This window comes from Procambarus clarkii, chromosome 33, assembly GCF_040958095.1.
Source record: "Procambarus clarkii isolate CNS0578487 chromosome 33, FALCON_Pclarkii_2.0, whole genome shotgun sequence".
NCBI classification, from domain to species: domain Eukaryota; kingdom Metazoa; phylum Arthropoda; class Malacostraca; order Decapoda; family Cambaridae; genus Procambarus; species Procambarus clarkii.
The window spans coordinates 20,683,992-20,705,964 of NC_091182.1; positions in this window are offsets into that span (position 1 = coordinate 20,683,992).

Consider the following 21,973-nt stretch of genomic DNA (forward strand, 5'->3'; position numbering starts at 1 on the left):
TGATGTTTAGTACGAAACAAAATGCAAGAAAACTTGCTTAAAATGCAATATTATGCGAAAATCTGAGATATGAAGGCCAAATCACATATCGTGAGAAAACATGAAGTAGTATCGAAATATTGGTAAAAACGAATATATTTACGTAAAATCACACCACATGAAAAACGTGAAAAAGGTCACAATTTTACCATATTTGAGGATTTTAACTTCAAATCATAGAGCGAGGTTTCGTATTGTTTAGACCAAAGAAAAGACATATGAGAAAGTTGTTTAGAATACAAATGATAAAAATCAATGTGTTTTCATTAGAATTAACTAAAAATGTTCCTGATTTTCCGTTTATATTACCGACGGAAGATGTACACGTAAAACCGCTCTAATCCGGCTGAAACGTCGATATATGCAATAAAAACAGAAATTCTCCCCTTTTCATTATCTTATCAAGTATTTTAACGAGAAATAAATAGTTGATTTAAAATGAAGTATTTAAGGTTAATTTCTAATCAATTATGTGTTTCATCATTTTTATCGTATATTTAATGAACTAATAACAATAAACTGAAAATTTACAATAACGTAGAAAAACAGCAAAAATATTGCCTAATTCGATGATATTTTGTTTATATCATATAAAGGAAAAGGGAGATGATAAACGTCAAAATATTACTAAATTCGATGATTTTTAGTACGAAACAAAATGCAAGAAAACTTGCTTAAAATGCAATATTATGCGAAATTCTGAGATTTGAAGGCCAAATCACATATCGTGATACTACATGAAATAGTATCGAAAAATTGGTAAAAGTGAATATATTTACGTAATATCAAACTACATGAAAAACGTGAAAAAATCAATATTAATAAAAATTTGAGGATATTAACTTCGAATCATTGAGCGAGGTTTCGTATTATTTAGAGATAAGAAAAGACATATGACAATGTTGTTTCCAATACAAATGATAAAAATCAATGTGTTTTCATTAGAATTAACTAAAATGTTCTTGATTTTCCGTTTATATTACCGATGGAAGATGGACACGTAAAACCGCTCTATTCCGGCTGAAACGTCGATATATGCAATAAAAACCAAAATTCTCCCCTTTTCAATATCTTACTCAGTATTTTAACGGGAAACAAATAGTTGATTAAAAATGAAGTATTTAAGGTTAATTTCTAATCAATTTCGTGTTTGCATCATTTTTTCGTAAATTTATTGAATTAGAACCAATAAACTGAAAATTCATAGAAACGTGGAAAAACGGGAAAATATTGCCTAATTCGATTATATTTTGTTTATATCACATAAAGGAAAAGGGAGATGATAAACGTCAAAATATTACTAAATTCGATGATTTTTAGTTCGAAACAAAATGCAAGAAAACTTGCTTAAAATGCAATATTATGCGATATTCTGAGATATGAAGGCCAAATCACATATCGTGATACTACATAAAATAGTATCGTAATATTGGAGAAAATGAATATATTTACGTAATATCAAATTTGAGGATTTTAACTTCAAATCATAGAGCGAGGTTTCGTATTGTTTAGACCAAAGAAAAGACATATGACAATGTTGTTTCCAACACAAATGATAAAAATCAATGTGTTTTTCTAAAATTTTTAGAATTAACTAAAATGTTCCTGATTTTCCGTTTATATTCCCGACGGAAGATGTACACGTAAAACCGCTCTAATCCGGCTGAAACGTCGATATATGCAATAAAAACCGAACTTCTCCCCTTTTAAATATCTTATCAAGTATTTTAACGAGAAATAAATAGTTGATTTAAAATGAAGTATTTAAGGTTAATTTCTTATCAATTATATGTTTCATCATTTTTATCGTAGATTTAATGAATTAATAACAATAAAATGAAAATTTACAATAACGTGGAAAAACAGCAAAATATTGCCTAATTCGATGATATTTTGTTTATATCACATAAAGGAAAAGGGAGATTATAAACGTCAAAATATTACTAAATTCGATGATTTTTAGTTCGAAACAAAATGCAAGAAAACTTGCTTAAAATGCAATATTATGCGATATTCTGAGATATGAAGGCCAAATCACATATCGTGATACTACATGAAGTAGTATCGAAATATTGGTGCAAATGAATATATTTACGTAATATCAAACTACATGAAAAAGATGAAAAAAGTCACTATTAAACCAAATTTAAGGATTTTAACTTCGAATCATAAAGCAAAGTTTCGTATTATTTAGATCCAAGAAAAGACATATGACAATGTTGTTTCCAATACAAATGATAAAAATCAATGTGTTTTCATTAGAATGAACTAAAATGTTCCTGATTTTCCGTTTATATTATAGATGGAAGATGTATACGTAAAACCGCACAATTCCGGATGAAACGTCGATATATGCCATAAAAAGCAAACCTTCCCCATTTTTAATATCTTACTCAGTATTTCAACGAGAAACAAATAGACGATTGAAAATGAGGTATTTAAGGTTATTATCTAATCAATTATGTGTTTGTATCATTTTTATCGTATATTTAATGAATTAATACCAATAAACTTAAAAATTCACAGAAACAAGAAAAACGGCAAATTATTGCCTAATTCGATGATATTTTGTTTATATCACATAAATGAAAAGGGAGATGAAAAACGTCAAAATATTACTAAATTCAATGATTTTTAGTTCGAAACAAAATGCAAGAAAACTTGCTTAAAATGCAATATTATGCGATATTCTGAGATATGAAGGCCAAATCACATATCGTGATACTACATGAAATAGTATCGAAATATTGGTGAAAATGAATATATTTACGTAATATCAAACTACATGAAAAAGGTGAAAAAAGTCACTATTAAACCAAATTTAAGGATTTTAACTTCGAATCATAAAGCAAAGTTTCGTATTATTTAGATCCAAGAAAAGACATATGACAATGTTGTTTCCAATACAAATGATAAAAATCAATGTGTTTTCATTAGAATTAACTAAAAATGTTCCTGATTTACCGTTCATATTACCGACGGAAGATGTACACGTAAAACCGCTCTAATCCGGCTGAAACGTCGATATATGCAATAAAAACAGAAATTCTCCCCTTTTCATTATCTTATGAAGTATTTTAACGAAAATAAATAGTTGATTTTAAATGAAGTATTTAAGGTTAATTTCTAATCAATTATGTGTTTCATCATTTTTATCGTATATTTAATGAACTAATAACAATAAACTGAAAATTTACAATAACGTGGAAAAACAGCAAAAATATTGCCTAATTCGATGATATTTTGTTTATATCATATAAAGGAAAAGGGAGATGATAAACGTCAAAATATTACTAAATTCGATGATTTTTAGTACGAAACAAAATGCAAGAAAACTTGCTTAAAATGCAATATTATGCGAAATTCTGATATTTGAAGGCCAAATCACATATCGTGATACTACATGAAATAGTATCGAAAAATTGGTAAAAATGAATATATTTACGTAATATCAAACTACATGAAAAACGTGAAAAAATCAATATTAATACAAATTTGAGGATATTTGAATCATTGAATCAAATCATTGAGTCAATCATTGAATCAAATCATTGAATCAAATCATATATATATATATAAATCATATATATATATAATCATTGAATCAAATCATATATATATATATATATAAATCTTCGAATCATTGAGCGAGGTTTCGTATTATTTAGAGATAAGAAAACACATATGACAATGTTGTTTCCAATACAAATGATAAAAATCAATGTGTTTTCATTTCAATTAACTAAAATGTTCTTGATTTTCCGTTTATATTACCGATGGAAGATGTACACGTAAAACAGCTCTATTCCGGCTGAAACGTCGATATATGCAATAAAAACCAAAATTCTCCCCTTTTCAATATCTTACTCAGTATTTTAACGGGAAACAAATAGTTGATTGAAAATGAAGTATTTAAGGTTAATTTCTAATCAATTTCGTGTTTGCATCATTTTTATCGTATATTTATTGAATTAGAACCAATAAACTGAAAATTCATAGAAACGTGGAAAAACGGGAAAATATTGCCTAATTCGATTATATTTTGTTTATATCACATAAAGGAAAAGGGAGATGATAAACGTCAAAATATTACTAAATTCGATGATTTTTAGTTCGAAACAAATTGCAAGAAAACTTGATTAAAATGCAATATTATGCGATATTCTGAGATATGAAGGCCAAATCATATATCGTGATACTACATGAAGTAGTATCGAAATATTGGTGAAAATGAATATATTTACGTAATATCAAACTACATGAAAAAGATGAAAAAAGTCACCATTAAACCAAATTTAAGGATTTTAACTTCGAATCATAAAGCAAGGTTTCGTATTATTTAGATCCAAGAAAAGACATATGACAATGTTGTTTCCAATACAAATGATAAAAATCAATGTGTTTTCATTAGAATGAACTAAAATGTTCCTGATTTTCCGTTTATATTATAGATGGAAGATGACACGTAAAACCGCACAATTCCGGCTGAAACGTTGATATATGCAATAAAATGCAAACCTTCTCCATTTTCAATATCTTACTCAGTATTTCAACGAGAAACAAATAGACGATTAAAAATGGGGTATTTAAGGTAATTATCTAATCAATTATGTGTTTGTATCATTTTTATCGTATATTTAATGAATTAATACCAATAAACTGAAAATTCACAGAAACAAGAAAAACGGGAAAACATTGCCTAATTCGATGATATTTTGTTTATATCACATAAAGGAAAAGGGAGATGATAAATGTCAAAATATTACTAAATTCGATGATTTTTAGTTCGAAACAAAATGCAAGAAAACTTGCTTAAAATGCAATATTATGCGATATTCTGAGATATGAAGGCCAAATCACATATCGTGATACGACATGAAATAGTATCGAGATATTGGTAAAAATTAATATATTTACGTAATATCAAACTACATGAAAAACGTGAAAAAAGTCAATATTATTCCAAATTTGAGGATTTTAACTTCGCATGATAGAGCGAGGTTTCGTATTATTTAGATCCAAGAAAAGACATATGACAATGTTGTTTCCAATACAAATGATAAAAATCAATGTGTTTTCACTAGAGTTAACTAAAATGTTCCCGATTTTTCGTTTATATTACCGATGGAAGATGTACACGTAAAACCGCTCTATTCCGGCTGAAACGTCGATATATGCAATAAAAAGCGAACCTTCCCCATGTTTAATATCTTACTCAGTATTTCAACGAGAAACAAATAGATGATTGAAGATGAAGTATTTAAGTTTATTATCTTATTAATTACGTGTTTGCATCATTTTTATCGTATATTTAATGAATTAATACCAATAAACTGAAAATTCACAAAAACGTTGAAAAACAGCAAAATATTGCCTAATTCGATAGTATTTTGTTTAAATCACATAAAGGAAAAGGGGATGAAAAACGTCAAAATATTCCTAAATTCGAAGATGTTTAGTACGATACAAAAATGATAGAAAACTTGCTTAAAATGCAATATTATGCGAAAATCTGAGATATGAAGGCCAAATCACATATCGTGAGAAAACATGAAGTAGTATCGAAATATTAGTAAAATCGAGTAAAATCACACCACATGAAAAACGTGAAAAAAGTCAATATTTTACCATATTTGAGGATTTTAACTTCAAATCATAGAGCGAGGTTTCGTATTGTTTAGACCAAAGAAAAGAAATATGACAATGTTGTTTCCAATACAAATGATAAAAATCAATGTGTTTTCATTAGAATTAACTAAAATGTTCCTGATTTTCCGTTTATATTACCGACGGAAGCTGTACACGTAAAACCGCTTTAATCCGGCTGAAACGTCGATATATGCAATAAAAAACGAACTTCTCCCCTTTTCAAACTCTTATCAAGTATTTTAACGAGAAATAAATAGTTGATTTAAAATGAAGTATTTAAGGTTAATTTCTAATCAATTATATGTTTCATCATTTTTATCGTAGATTTAATGAATTAATAACAATAAAAAGAAAATTTACAATAACGTGGAAAAACAGCAAAATATTGCCTAATTCGATGATATTTTGTTTATATCACATAAAGGAAAAGGGAGATGATAAACGTCAAAATATTACTAAATTCGATGATTTTTAGTTCGAAACAAAATGCAAGAAAACTTGCTTAAAATGCAATATTATGCGATATTCTGAGATATGAAGGCCAAATCACATATCGTGATACTACATGAAATAGTATCGAAATATTGGTGAAAATGAATATATTTACGTAATATCAAACTACATGAAAAAGGTGATAAATGTCACTATTAAACCGTATTTAAGGATTTTAGCTTCGAATCATAAAGCAAGGTTTCGTATTATTTAGATCCACGAAAAGACATATGACAATGTTGTTTCTAATTCAAATGATAAAAATCAATGTGTTTTCATTAGAATGAACTAAAATGTTCCTGATTTTCCGTTTATATTATAGATGGAAGATGTACACGTAAAACCGCACAATTCCGGCTGAAACGTCGATATATGCCATAAAAAGCAAACCTTTCCCATTTTCAATATCTTACTCAGTATTTAACGAGAAACAAATAGACGATTGAAAGTGAGGTATTTAAGGTTATTATCTAATCAATTATGTGTTTGTATCATTTTTATCGTATATTTAATGAATTAATACCAATAAACTGAAAATTCACAGAAACAAGAAAAACGGCAAAATAATGCCTAATTTGTTGGTATTTTGTTTATATCACATAAAGGAAAAGGGAGATGATAAACGTCAAAATATTACTAAATACGATGATTTTTAGTTCGAAACAAAATGCAAGAAAACTTGCTTAAAATGCAATATTATGCGGTATTCTGGGATATGAAGGCCAAATCACATATCGTGATACGACAGGAAATAGTATCGAGATATTGGTTAAAATTAATATATTTACGTAATATCAAACTACATGAAAAACGTGAAAAAAGTCAATATTGTTCCAAATTTGAGGATTTTAACTTCAAATCATAGAGCGAGGTTTCGTATTATTTAGATCCAAGAAAAGACATATGGCAATGTTGTTTCCAATACAAATGATAAAAATCAATGTGTTTTCATTAGAATTAACTAAAATGTTCTGGATTTTTCGTTTATATTACCGACGGAAGATGTACACGTAAAACCGCTCTAATCCGGCTGAAGCGTCGATATATGCAATAAAAACCGAACTTCTCCCCTTTTCAATATCTTATCAAGTATTTTAACGAGAAATAAATAGTTGATTTAAAATGAAGTATTTAAGGTTATTTTCTAATCAATTATGTGTTTCATTATTTTTATCGTAGATTTAATGAATTAATACCAATAAACTGAAAATTCACAGAAACAAGAAAAACTGCAAAATATTGTCTAATTCGATAATATTTTGTTTATATCACATAAAGGAAAAGGGAGATGATAAAAGTCAAAATATTACTAAATTCGATGGTTTTTAGTTCGAAACAAAATGCAAGAAAACTTGCTTAAAATGCAATATTATGCGATATTCTGAGATATGAAGGCCAAATCACATATCGTGATACTACATGAAATAGTATCGAAATATTGGTGAAAATGAATATATTTACGTAATATCAAACTACATGAAAAAGGTGAAAAATGTCACTATTAAACCAAATTTAAGGATTTTAGCTTCGAATCATAAAGCAAGGTTTCGTATTATTTAGATCCACGAAAAGACATATGACAATGTTGTTTCCAATACAAATGATAAAAACCAATGTGTTTTCTTTAGAATGAACTAAAATGTTCCTGATTTTTCGTTTATATTACAGATGGAAGATGTACACGTAAAACCGCACAATTCCGGCTGAAACGTCGATATATGCCATAAAAAGCAAACCTTCCCCATTTTCAATATCTTACTCAGTATTTCAACGAGAAACAAATAGACGATTGAAAATGAGGTATTTAAGGTTATTATCTAATCAATTATGTGTTTGTATCATTTTTATCGTATATTTAATGAATTAATACCAATAAACTGAAAATTCACAGAAACAAGAAAAACGGCAAAATAATGCCTAATTTGATGATATTTTGTTTATATCACATAAAGGAAAAGGGAGATGTTAAACGTCAAAATATTACTAAATTCGATGATTTTTAGTTCGAAACAAAATGCAAGAAAACTTGCTTAAAATGCAATATTATGCGAAAATCTGAGATATGAAGGCCAAATCACATATCGTGAGAAAACATGAAGTAGTATCGAAATATTGGTAAAATCGAGTATATTTACGTAAAATCACACCACATGAAAAACGTGAAAAAAGTCAATATTTTACCATATTTGAGGATTTTAACTTCAAATCATAGAGCGAGGTTTCGTATTGTTTAGACCAAAGAAAAGAAATATGACAATGTTGTTTCCAATACAAATGATAAAAATCAATGTGTTTTCATTAGAATTAACTAAAATGTTCCTGATTTTCCGTTTATATTACCGACGGAAGCTGTACACGTAAAACCGCTTTAATCCGGCTGAAACGTCGATATATGCAATAAAAACCGAACTTCTCCCCATTTCAAACTCTTATCAAGTATTTTAACGAGAAATAAATAGTTGATTTAAAATGAAGTATTTAAGGTTAATTTCTAATCAATGCTATGTTTCATCACTTTTATCGTAGATTTAATGAATTAATAACAATAACATGAAAATTTACAATAACGTGGAAAAACAGCAAAATATTGCCTAATTCGATGATATTTTGTTTATATCCCTTAAAAGAAAAGGGAGATGAAAAACGTCAAAATATTACTAAATTCGATGATTTTTAGTTCGAAACAAAATGCAAGAAAACTTGCTTAAAATGCAATATTATGCGATATTCTGAGATATGAAGGCCAAATCACATATCGTGATACTACATGAAATAGTATCGAAATATTGGTGAAAATGAATATATTTACGTAATATCAAACTACATGAAAAAGGTGAAAAAAGTCACTATTAAACCAAATTTAAGGATTTTAACTCCGAATCATAAAGCGAGGTTTCGTATTATTTAGATCCACGAAAAGACATATGACAATGTTGTTTCTAATACAAATGATAAAAATCAATGTGTTTTCATTAGAATGAACTAAAATGTTCCTGATTTTCCGTTTATATTATAGATGGAAGATGTACACGTAAAACCGCACAATTCCGACTGAAACGTCGATATATGCCATAAAAAGCAAACCTTTCCCATTTTCAATATCTTACTCAGTATTTCAACGAGAAACAAATAGACGATTGAAAATGAGGTATTTAAGGTTATTATCTAATCAATTATGTGTTTGTATAATTTTTATCGTATATTTAATGAATTAATACCAATAAACTGAAAATTCACAGAAACAAGAAAAACGGCAAAATAATGCCTAATTTGTTGGTATTTTGTTTATATCACATAAATGAAAAGGGAGATGATAAACGTCAAAATATTACTAAATTCGATGATTTTTAGTTCGAAACAAAATGCAAGAAAACTTGCTTAAAATGCAATATTATGCGGTATTCTGAGATATGAAGGCCAAATCACATATCGTGATACGACAGGAAATAGTATCGAGATATTGGTTAAAATTAATATATTTACGTAATATCAAACTACATGAAAAACGTGAAAAAAGTTAATATTGTTCCAAATTTGAGGATTTTAACTTCAAATCATAGAGCGAAGTTTCGTATTATTTAGATCCAAGAAAAGACATATGACAATGTTGTTTCCAATAAAAATGATAAAAACCAATGCGTTTTCACTAGAGTAAACTAAAATGTTCCTGATTTTTCGTTTATATTACTGATGGAAGATGTACACGTAAAACCGCTCTATTCCGGCTGAAACGTCGATATATGCAATAAAAAGCGAACCTTCCCCATTTTTAATATCTTACTCAGTATTTCAACGAAAAACAAATAGATGATTGAAGATGAAGTATTTAAGTTTATTATCTAATTAATTACGTGTTTGCATCATTTTTATCGTATATTTAATGAATTAATACCAATAAACTGAAAATTCACAAAAACATTCAAAAACAGCAAAATATTGTCTAATTCGATGGTATTTTGTTTAAATCACATAAAAGAAAAGGGGATGATAAACTTCAAAATATTGCTAAGTTCGATGATGTTTAGTACGAAACAAAATGCAAGAAAACTTGCTTAAAATGCAATATTATGCGAAAATCTGAGATATGAAGGCCAAATCACATATCGTGAGAAAACATGAAGTAGTATCGAAATATTGGTAAAAACGAATATATTTACGTAAAATCACACCACATGAAAAACGTGAAAAAGGTCACAATTTTACCATATTTGAGGATTTTAACTTCAAATCATAGAGCGAAGTTTCGTATTGTTTAGACCAAAGAAAAGACATATGAGAAAGTTGTTTCCAATACAAATGATAAAAATCAATGTGTTTTCATTAGAATTAACTAAAAATGTTCCTGATTTTCCGTTTATATTACCGACGGAAGATGTACACGTAAAACCGCTCTAATCCGGCTGAAACGTCGATATATGCAATAAAAACAGAAATTCTCCCCTTTTCATTATCTTATCAAGTATTTTAACGAGAAATAAATAGTTGATTTAAAATTAAGTATTTAAGGTTAATTTCTAATCAATTATGTGTTTCATCATTTTTATCCTATATTTAATGAACTAATAACAATAAACTGAAAATTTACAATAACGTGGAAAAACAGCAAAAATATTGCCTAATTCGATGATATTTTGTTTATATCATATAAAGGAAAAGGGAGATGATAAACGTCAAAATATTACTAAATACGATGATTTTTAGTACGAAACAAAATGCAAGAAAACTTGCTTAAAATGCAATATTATGCGATATTCTGATATTTGAAGGCCAAATCACATATCGTGATACTACATGAAATAGTATCGAAAAATTGGTAAAAATGAATATATTTACGTAATATCAAACTACATGAAAAACGTGAAAAAATCAATATTAATACAAATTTGAGGATATTAACTTCGAATCATTGAGCGAGGTTTCGTATTATTTAGAGATAAGAAAAGACATATGACAATGTTGTTTCCAATACAAATGATAAAAATCAATGTGTTTTCATAAGAATTAACTAAAATGTTCCTGATTTTCCGTTTATATTACCGACGGAAGATGTATACGTAAAACCGCTCTAATCCGGCTGAAACGTCGATATATGCAATAAAAACCGAACTTCTCCCCTTTTCAATATCTTATCAAGTATTTTAACGAGAAATAAATAGTTGATTTAAAATGAAGTATTTAAGGTTAATTTCTAATCAATTATATGTTTCATCATTTTTATCGTAGATTTAATGAATTAATAACAATAAAATGAAAATTTACAATAACGTGGAAAAACAGCAAAATATTGCCTAATTCGATGATATTTTGTTTATATCACATAAAGGAAAAGGGAGATTATAAACGTCAAAATATTACTAAATTCGATGATTTTTAGTTCGAAACAAAATGCAAGAAAACTTGCTTAAAATGCAATATTATGCGATATTCTGAGATATGAAGGCCAAATCACATATCGTGATACTACATGAAGTAGTATCGAAATATTGGTGCAAATGAATATATTTACGTAATATCAAACTACATGAAAAAGATGAAAAAAGTCACTATTAAACCAAATTTAAGGATTTTAACTTCGAATCATAAAGCAAAGTTTCGTATTATTTAGATCCAAGAAAAGACATATGACAATGTTGTTTCCAATACAAATGATAAAAATGAATGTGTTTTCATTAGAATGAACTAAAATGTTCCTGATTTTCCGTTTATATTATAGATGGAAGATGTATACGCAAAACCGCACAATTCCGGATGAAACGTCGATATATGCCATAAAAAGCAAACCTTCCCCATTTTTAATATCTTACTCAGTATTTCGACGAGAAACAAATAGACGATTGAAAATGAGGTATTTAAGGTTATTATCTAATCAATTATGTGTTTGTATCATTTTTATCGTATATTTAATGAATTAATACCAATAAACTGAAAATTCACAGAAACAAGAAAAACGGGAAAATATTGCCTAATTCGATGATATTTTATTTATATCACATAAAGGAAAAGGGAGATGATAAACGTCAAAATATTACTAAATTCGATGATTTTTAGTTCGAAACAAAATGCAAGAAAACTTGCTTAAAATGCAATATTATGCGATATTCTGAGATATGAAGGCCAAATCACATATCGTGATACGACATGAAATAGTATCGAGATATTGGGAAAAATTAATATATTTACGTAATATCAAACTACATGAAAAACGTGAAAAAAGTCAATATTATTCCAAATTTAAAGGATTTTAACTTCGCATGATAGAGCGAGGTTTCGTATTATTTAAATCCAAGAAAAGACATATGACAATGTTGTTTCCAATACAAATGATAAAAATCAATGTGTTTTCACTAGAGTTAACTAAAATGTTCCCGATTTTCGTTTATATTACCGATGGAAGATGTACACGTAAAACGGAAAATTTACAATATTCCGGCTGAAACGTCGATATATGCAATAAAAAGCGAACCTTCCCCATTTTTAATATCTTACTCAGTATTTCAACGAGAAACAAATAGACGATTGAAAATGAGGTATTTAAGGTTATTATCTAATCAATTATGTGTTTGTATCATTTTTATCGTATATTTAATGAATTAATACCAATAAACTGAAAATTCACAGAAACAAGAAAAACGGCAAATTATTGCCTAATTCGATGATATTTTGTTTATATCACATAAATGAAAAGGGAGATGAAAAACGTCAAAATATTACTGAATTCAATGATTTTTAGTTCGAAACAAAATGCAAGAAAACTTGCTTAAAATGCAATATTATGCGATATTCTGAGATATGAAGGCCAAATCACATATCGTGATACTACATGAAATAGTATCGAAATATTGGTGAAAATGAATATATTTACGAAATATCAAACTACATGAAAAATGTGAAAAAAGTCACTATTGAATCACTAAGTCACTAAGGATTTTAACTTCGAATCATAAAGCGAGGTTTCGTATTATTTAGATCCAAGAAAAGACATATGACAATGTTGTTTCGAATGCAAATGATAAAAATCAATGTGTTTTCAGTAGAATGAACTAAAATGTTCCTGATTTTCCGTTTATATTAATGATGGAAGATGTACACGTAAAACCGCACAATTCCAGCTGAAACGTCGATATATGCAATAAAAAGCGAACCTTCCACATTTTCAATATCTTACTCAGTATTTCAACGAGAAACAAATAGACGATTGAAGATGAAGTATTTAAGTTTATTATCTAATTAATTACGTGTTTGCATCATTTTTATCGTATATTTAATGAATTAATACCAATAAACTGAAAATTCACAAAAACGTGAAAACACGGCAAAATATTGCCTAATTCAATGGTATTTTGTTTAAATCACATAAAGGAAAAGGGGATGATCAACGTCAAAATATTGCTAAATTCGATGATGTTTAGTACGAAACAAAATGCAAGAAAACTTGCTTAAAATGCAATATTATGCGAAAATCTGAGTTATGAAGGCCAAATCACATATCGTGATACTACATGAAATAGTATCGAAATATTGGTAAAAATGAATATATTTACGTAATATTAAACTACATCAAAAACGTGAAAAAAGTCAATATTATTCCAATATAGGATTTTAACTTCGAATCATAGAGCGAGGTTTCGTATTATTTAGATCCAAGAAAAGACATATGACAATGTTGTTTCCAATACAAATGATAAAAATAAATATGTTTTCATTAGAATTATCTTAAATGTTCCTCTTTTTTCGTTTATATTACTGATGGAAGATGTACACGTAAAACCGCTCTATTCCGGCTGAAACGTCGATATATGCAATAAAAACCGAACTTCTCCCCTTTTCAATATCTTACTCAGTATTTCAACGAGAAACAAATAGATGATTAAAGATGAAGTTTTTAAGTTTATTATCTAATCAATTACGTGTTTGCATCATTTTTATCGAATATTTAATGAATTAATACCAATAAACTGAAAATTCACAAAAACGGCGAAAAACGGCAAAATATTGCCTAATTCGATATTTTGTTTAAATCATATAAAGGAAAAGGGGATGATTAACGTCAAAATATTGCTAAATTCGATGATGTTTAGTACGAAACAAAATGCAAGAAAACTTGCTTAAAATGCAATATTATGCGAAAATCTGAAATATGAAGGCAAAATCACATATCGTGATACTACATGAAATAGTATCGAAATATTGGTAAAAATGAATATATATACGTAACATCAAACTACATGAAAAACGTGAAAAAAGTCAATATTATTCCAAATTTGAGGATTTTACCTTCGAATCATAAAGCGAGGTTTCGTATTATTTAGATCCAAGAAAAGACATATGACAATGTTGTTTCCAATACAAATGATAAAAATCAATGTGTTTTCAATAGAATTAATTAAATGTTTCTGATTTTCCGTTTATATTACCGATGGAAGATGTACACGTAAAAGCGCTCTATTCCGGCTAAGACGTCGATATATGCATTAAAAACCGAACTTCTCCTCTTTTCAATATCTTACTCAGTATTTCAACGAGAAACAAATAGATGATTGAAAATAAAGTATTTAAGGTTATCATCTAGTCAATTATGTGTTTGTATAATTTTTATCGTAAATTTAATGAATTAGTAACAATAAACTGGAAATTCACAAAAACGTGGAAAAACAGCAAAATATTGCCTAATTCGATGATATTTTGTTTATATCACATAAAGGAAAAGGGGGATGATAAACGTCAAAATATTACTAAATTTGATGATTTATAGTACGAAACAAAATGCAAAAAAACTTGCTTAAAAGGCAATATTATGCGAAATTCTGAGATTTGAAGGCCAAATCACATATCGTGATACTACATGTAAAAGTATCGAAATATTGGTAAAAATGAATATATTTACGAAATATCAAACTACATGAAAAACGTGAAAAAAGTCACTATTAAACCAAATTTAAGAATTTTAACTTCGAATCATAAAGCGAGGTTTCGTATTATTTAGATCCAAGAAAAAACATATGACAATGTTGTTTCCAATACAAATGATAAAAATCAATGTGTTTTCATTAGAATGAACTAAAATGTTCCTGATTTTCCGTTTATATTACAGATGGAAGATGTACACGTAAAACCGCACAATTCCGGCTGTAACGTCGATATATGCAATAAAAACCGAATTTCTCCCCTTTTCAATATCTTACTCAGTATTTCAACGAGAAACAAATAGATGACTGAAGATGAAGTTTTTAAGTTTATTATCTAATCAATTACGTGTTTGCATCATTTTTATCGTATATTTAATGAATTAATACAAATAAACTGAAAATTCACATAAACGTGGAAAAACGGCAAAATATTGCCTAATTCGATATTTTGTTTAAATCATATAAAGGAAAAGGGGATGATAAACGTCAAAATATTGCTAAATTCGATGATGTTTAGTACGACACAAAATGCAAGAAAACTTGCTTAAAATGCAATATTATGCGAAAATCTGAGATATGAAGCCCAAATCACATATCGTGATACTACATGAAAGAGTATCGAAATATTGGTAAAAATGAATATATTTACGTAATATCAAACTACATGAAAGACGTGAAAAAAGTCAATATTATTAAAAAATTTAAGGATTTTAACTACGAATCATAAGGCGAGGTTTCGTATTATTTAGATCCAAGAAAAGACATATGACAATGTTGTTTCCAATACAAATGACAAAAATCAATGTGTTTTCATTAGAATTAACTAAAATGATCCTGATTTTCGGTTTATATCACCGATGGATATAAATCTGAGATATGTACACGTAAAACCACTCTAATCCGGCTGAAACGTCGATATATGCAATAAAAACAGAAATTATCCCCTTTTCAATATCTTATCAAGTATTTTAACGAGAAATAAATAGTTGATTTAAAATGAAGTATTTAAGGTTAATTTCTAATCAATTATGTGTTTGCATAATTTTTATTGTATATTTATTGAATTAATACCAATAAACTGAAAATTCACAGAAACGTGGAAAAACGGCAAAAAATTGCCTAATTCGATGATATCTTGTTTATATCACATTAAGGAAAAGGGAGATGTTAAACGTCAAAATATTAGTAAATTCGATGATTTTTAGTACGAAACAAAATGCAAGAAAACTTGCATAAAATGCAATATTATGCGAAATTCTGAGATTTGAAGGCCAAATCACATATCGTGATACTACATGAAATAGCATCGAAATATTGGTGAAATGAATATATTTCCGTAATATCAAACTACATGAAAAACGTGAAAAAAATCACTATTATGCCACATTTGAGAATTTTAACTTCGAATCATAAAGCGAGGTTTGGTATTATTTAGATTCAAGAAAAGACATATGACAATGTTGTTTCCAATACAAAAGATAAAAATCAAGGTGTTTTCGTTGGAATGAACTAAAATGTTCCTGATTTTCCGTTAATATTACCTACGGAGGATGTACACGTAAAACCGCTCTAATCCAGCTGAGACGTCGATATATGCAATAAAAACAGAAATTCTCCCCTTTTCAATATCTTATCAAGTAAGTATTTTAACGAGAAATAAATAGTTGATTTAAAATGAAGTATTTAAGGTTAATTTCTAATCAATTATGTGTTTGCATAATTTTTATCGTATATTTAATGAATTAATACCAATAAACTGAAAATTCACAGAAACGTGGAAAACGGCAAAATATTGCCTAATTCGATGATATTTTGTTTGTATCACATAAAGGAAAAGGGAGATGATAAACGTCAAAATATTACTAAATTCGATGATTTTTAGTACGAAACAAAATGCAAGAAAACTTGCTTAAAATGTAATATTATGCAAAAATCTGAGATTTGAAGGCCAAATCACATATCGTGATACTACATGAAATAGTATCGAAATATTGGTGAAAATGAATATATTTACGTAATATCAAACTACATGAAAAAGGTGAAAAAAGTCACTATTGAACCACTAAGTCACTAAGGATTTTAACTTCGAATCATAAAGCGAGGTTTCGTATAATTTAGATCCAAGAAAAGACATATGACAATGTTGTTTCCAATACAAATGATATAAATCAATGTGTTTTACATTAGAATTGCCTAAAATGTTCCTGATTTTCGGTTTATATTACCGATGGAAGATGTACACGTAAAACCGCACAATTTTGGCTGAAACGTCGATATATGCAATAAAAACCGAACTTCTCCCCTTTTCAATATCTTACTCAGTATTTCAACGAGAAACAAATAGATGATTAAAGATGAAGTTTTTAAGTTTATTATCTAATCAATTACGTGTTTGCATCATTTTTATCGTATATTTAATGAATTAATACCAATAAACTGAAAATTCACATAAACGTGGAAAAACGGCAAAATATTGCCTAATTCGATATTTTGTTTAAATCATATAAAGGAAAAGGGGATGATAAACGTCAAAATATTGCTAAATTCGATGATGTTTAGTACGACACAAAATGCAAGAAAACTTGCTTAAAATGCAATATTATGCGAAAATCTGAGATATGAAGCCCAAATCACATATCGTGATACTACATGAAAGAGTATCGAAATATTGGTAAAAATGAATATATTTACGTAATATCAAACTACATGAAAGACGTGAAAAAAGTCAATATTATTAAAAAATTTAAGGATTTTAACTACGAATCATAAGGCGAGGTTTCGTATTATTTAGATCCAAGAAAAGACATATGACAATGTTGTTTCCAATACAAATGACAAAAATCAATGTGTTTTCATTAGAATTAACTAAAATGATCCTGATTTTCGGTTTATATCACCGATGGATATAAATCTGAGATATGTACACGTAAAACCACTCTAATCCGGCTGAAACGTCGATATATGCAATAAAAACAGAAATTATCCCCTTTTCAATATCTTATCAAGTATTTTAACGAGAAATAAATAGTTGATTTAAAATGAAGTATTTAAGGTTAATTTCTAATCAATTATGTGTTTGCATAATTTTTATTGTATATTTATTGAATTAATACCAATAAACTGAAAATTCACAGAAACGTGGAAAAACGGCAAAAAATTGCCTAATTCGATGATATCTTGTTTATATCACATTAAGGAAAAGGGAGATGTTAAACGTCAAAATATTAGTAAATTCGATGATTTTTAGTACGAAACAAAATGCAAGAAAACTTGCATAAAATGCAATATTATGCGAAATTCTGAGATTTGAAGGCCAAATCACATATCGTGATACTACATGAAATAGCATCGAAATATTGGTGAAATGAATATATTTCCGTAATATCAAACTACATGAAAAACGTGAAAAAAATCACTATTATGCCACATTTGAGAATTTTAACTTCGAATCATAAAGCGAGGTTTGGTATTATTTAGATTCAAGAAAAGACATATGACAATGTTGTTTCCAATACAAAAGATAAAAATCAAGGTGTTTTCGTTGGAATGAACTAAAATGTTCCTGATTTTCCGTTAATATTACCTACGGAGGATGTACACGTAAAACCGCTCTAATCCAGCTGAGACGTCGATATATGCAATAAAAACAGAAATTCTCCCCTTTTCAATATCTTATCAAGTAAGTATTTTAACGAGAAATAAATAGTTGATTTAAAATGAAGTATTTAAGGTTAATTTCTAATCAATTATGTGTTTGCATAATTTTTATCGTATATTTAATGAATTAATACCAATAAACTGAAAATTCACAGAAACGTGGAAAACGGCAAAATATTGCCTAATTCGATGATATTTTGTTTGTATCACATAAAGGAAAAGGGAGATGATAAACGTCAAAATATTACTAAATTCGATGATTTTTAGTACGAAACAAAATGCAAGAAAACTTGCTTAAAATGTAATATTATGCAAAAATCTGAGATTTGAAGGCCAAATCACATATCGTGATACTACATGAAATAGTATCGAAATATTGGTGAAAATGAATATATTTACGTAATATCAAACTACATGAAAAAGGTGAAAAAAGTCACTATTGAACCACTAAGTCACTAAGGATTTTAACTTCGAATCATAAAGCGAGGTTTCGTATAATTTAGATCCAAGAAAAGACATATGACAATGTTGTTTCCAATACAAATGATATAAATCAATGTGTTTTACATTAGAATTGCCTAAAATGTTCCTGATTTTCGGTTTATATTACCGATGGAAGATGTACACGTAAAACCGCACAATTTTGGCTGAAACGTCGATATATGCAATAAAAACCGAACTTCTCCCCTTTTCAATATCTTACTCAGTATTTCAACGAGAAACAAATAGATGATTAAAGATGAAGTTTTTAAGTTTATTATCTAATCAATTACGTGTTTGCATCATTTTTATCGTATATTTAATGAATTAATACCAATAAACTGAAAATTCACAAAAACGTGGAAAAACGGCAAAATATTGCCTAATTCGATATTTTGTTTAAATCATATAAAGGAAAAGGGGATGATAAACGTCAAAATATTGATAAATTCGATGATGTTTAGTACGAAACAAAATGCAAGAAAACTTGCTTAAAATGCAATATTATGCGAAAATCTGAAATATGAAGGCAAAATCACATACCGTGATACTACATGAAATAGTATCGAAATATTGGTAAAAATGAATATATATACGTAATATCAAACTACATGAAAAACGTGAAAAAAGTCAATATTATTCCAAATTTGAGGATTTTACCTTCGAATCATAAAGCGAGGTTTCGTATTATTTAGATCCAAGAAAAGACATTTGACAATGTTGTTTCCGATACAAATGATAAAAATCAATGTGTTTTCAATAGAATTAATTAAATTTTTCTGATTTTCCGTTTATATTACCGATGGAAGATGTACACGTAAAACCGCTCTATTCCGGCTAAGACGTCGATATATGCATTAAAAACCGAACTTCTCCTCTTTTCAATATCTTACTCAGTATTTCAACGAGAAACAAATAGATGATTGAAAATAAAGTATTTAAGGTTATCATCTAATCAATTATGTGTTTGTATAATTTTTATCGTAAATTTAATGAATTAGTAACAATAAACTGGAAATTCACAAAAACGTGGAAAAACAGCAAAATATTGCCTAATTCGATGATATTTTGTTTATATCACATAAAGGAAAAGGGGGATGATAAACGTCAAAATATTACTAAATTTGATGATTTATAGTACGAAACAAAATGCAAGAAAACATGCTTAAAATGCAATATTATGCGAAATTTTGAGATTTGAAGGCCAAATCACATATCGTGATACTACATGTAAAAGTATCGAAATATTGGTAAAAATGAATATATTTACGAAATATCAAACTACATGAAAAACGTGAAAAAAGTCACTATTAAACCAAATTTAAGAATTTTAACTTCGAATCATAAAGCGAGGTTTCGTATTATTTAGATCCAAGAAAAAACATATGACAATGTTGTTTCCAATACAAATGATAAAAATCAATGTGTTTTCATTAGAATGAACTAAAATGTTCCTGATTTTCCGTTTATGTTACAGATGGAAGATGTACACGTAAAACCGCACAATTCCGGCTCTAACGTCGATATATGCAATAAAAACCGAATTTCTCCCCTTTTCAATATCTTACTCAGTATTTCAACGAGAAACAAATAGATGACTGAAGATGAAGTTTTTAAGTTTATTATCTAATCAATTACGTGTTTGCATCATTTTTATCGTATATTTAATGAATTAATACAAATAAACTGAAAATTCACAAAAACGTGGAAAAACGGCAAAATATTTCCTAATTCGATATTTTGTTTAAATCATATAAAGGAAAAGGGGATGATAAACGTCAAAATATTGCTAAATTCGATGATGTTTAGTACGACACAAAATGCAAGAAAACTTGCTTAAAATGCAATATTATGCGAAAATCTGAGATATGAAGGCCAAATCACATATCGTGATACTACATGAAATAGTATCGAAATATTGGTAAAAATGAATATATTTACGTAATATCAAACTACATGAAAAACGTGAAAAAAGTCAATATTATTCCAAATTTAAGGATTTTAACTACGAATCATAAGGCGAGGTTTCGTATTATTTAGATCCAAGAATAGACATATGACAATGTTGTTTCCAATAGAAATGACAAAAATCAATGTGTTTTCATTAGAATTAACTAAAATGTTCCTGATTTTCGGTTTATATCACCGATGGATATAAATCTGAGATATGTACACGTAAAACCGCTCTAATCCGGCTGAAACGTCGATATATGCAATAAAAACAGAAATTATCCCCTTTTCAATATCTTATCAAGTATTTTAACGAGAAATAAATAGTTGATTTAAAATGAAGTATTTAAGGTTAATTTCTAATCAATTATGTGTTTGCATAATTTTTATCGTATATTTATTGAATTAATACCAATAAACTGAAAATTCACAGAAACGTGGAAAAACGGCAAAATATTGCCTAATTCGATGATATTTTGTTTGTATCACATAAAGGAAAAGGGAGATGATAAACGTCAACATATTACTAAATTCGATGATTTTTAGTACGAAACAAAATGCAAGAAAACTTGCTTAAAATGTAATATTATGCAAAAATCTGAGATTTGAAGGCCAAATCACATATCGTGATACTACATGAAATAGCATCGAAATATTGGTGAAATGAATATATTTACGTAATATCAAACTACATGAAAAACGTGAAAAAAATCACTATTATGCCAAATTTGAGAACTTTAACTTCGAATCATAAAGCGAGGTTTGGTATTATTTAGATTCAAGAAAAGACATATGACAAT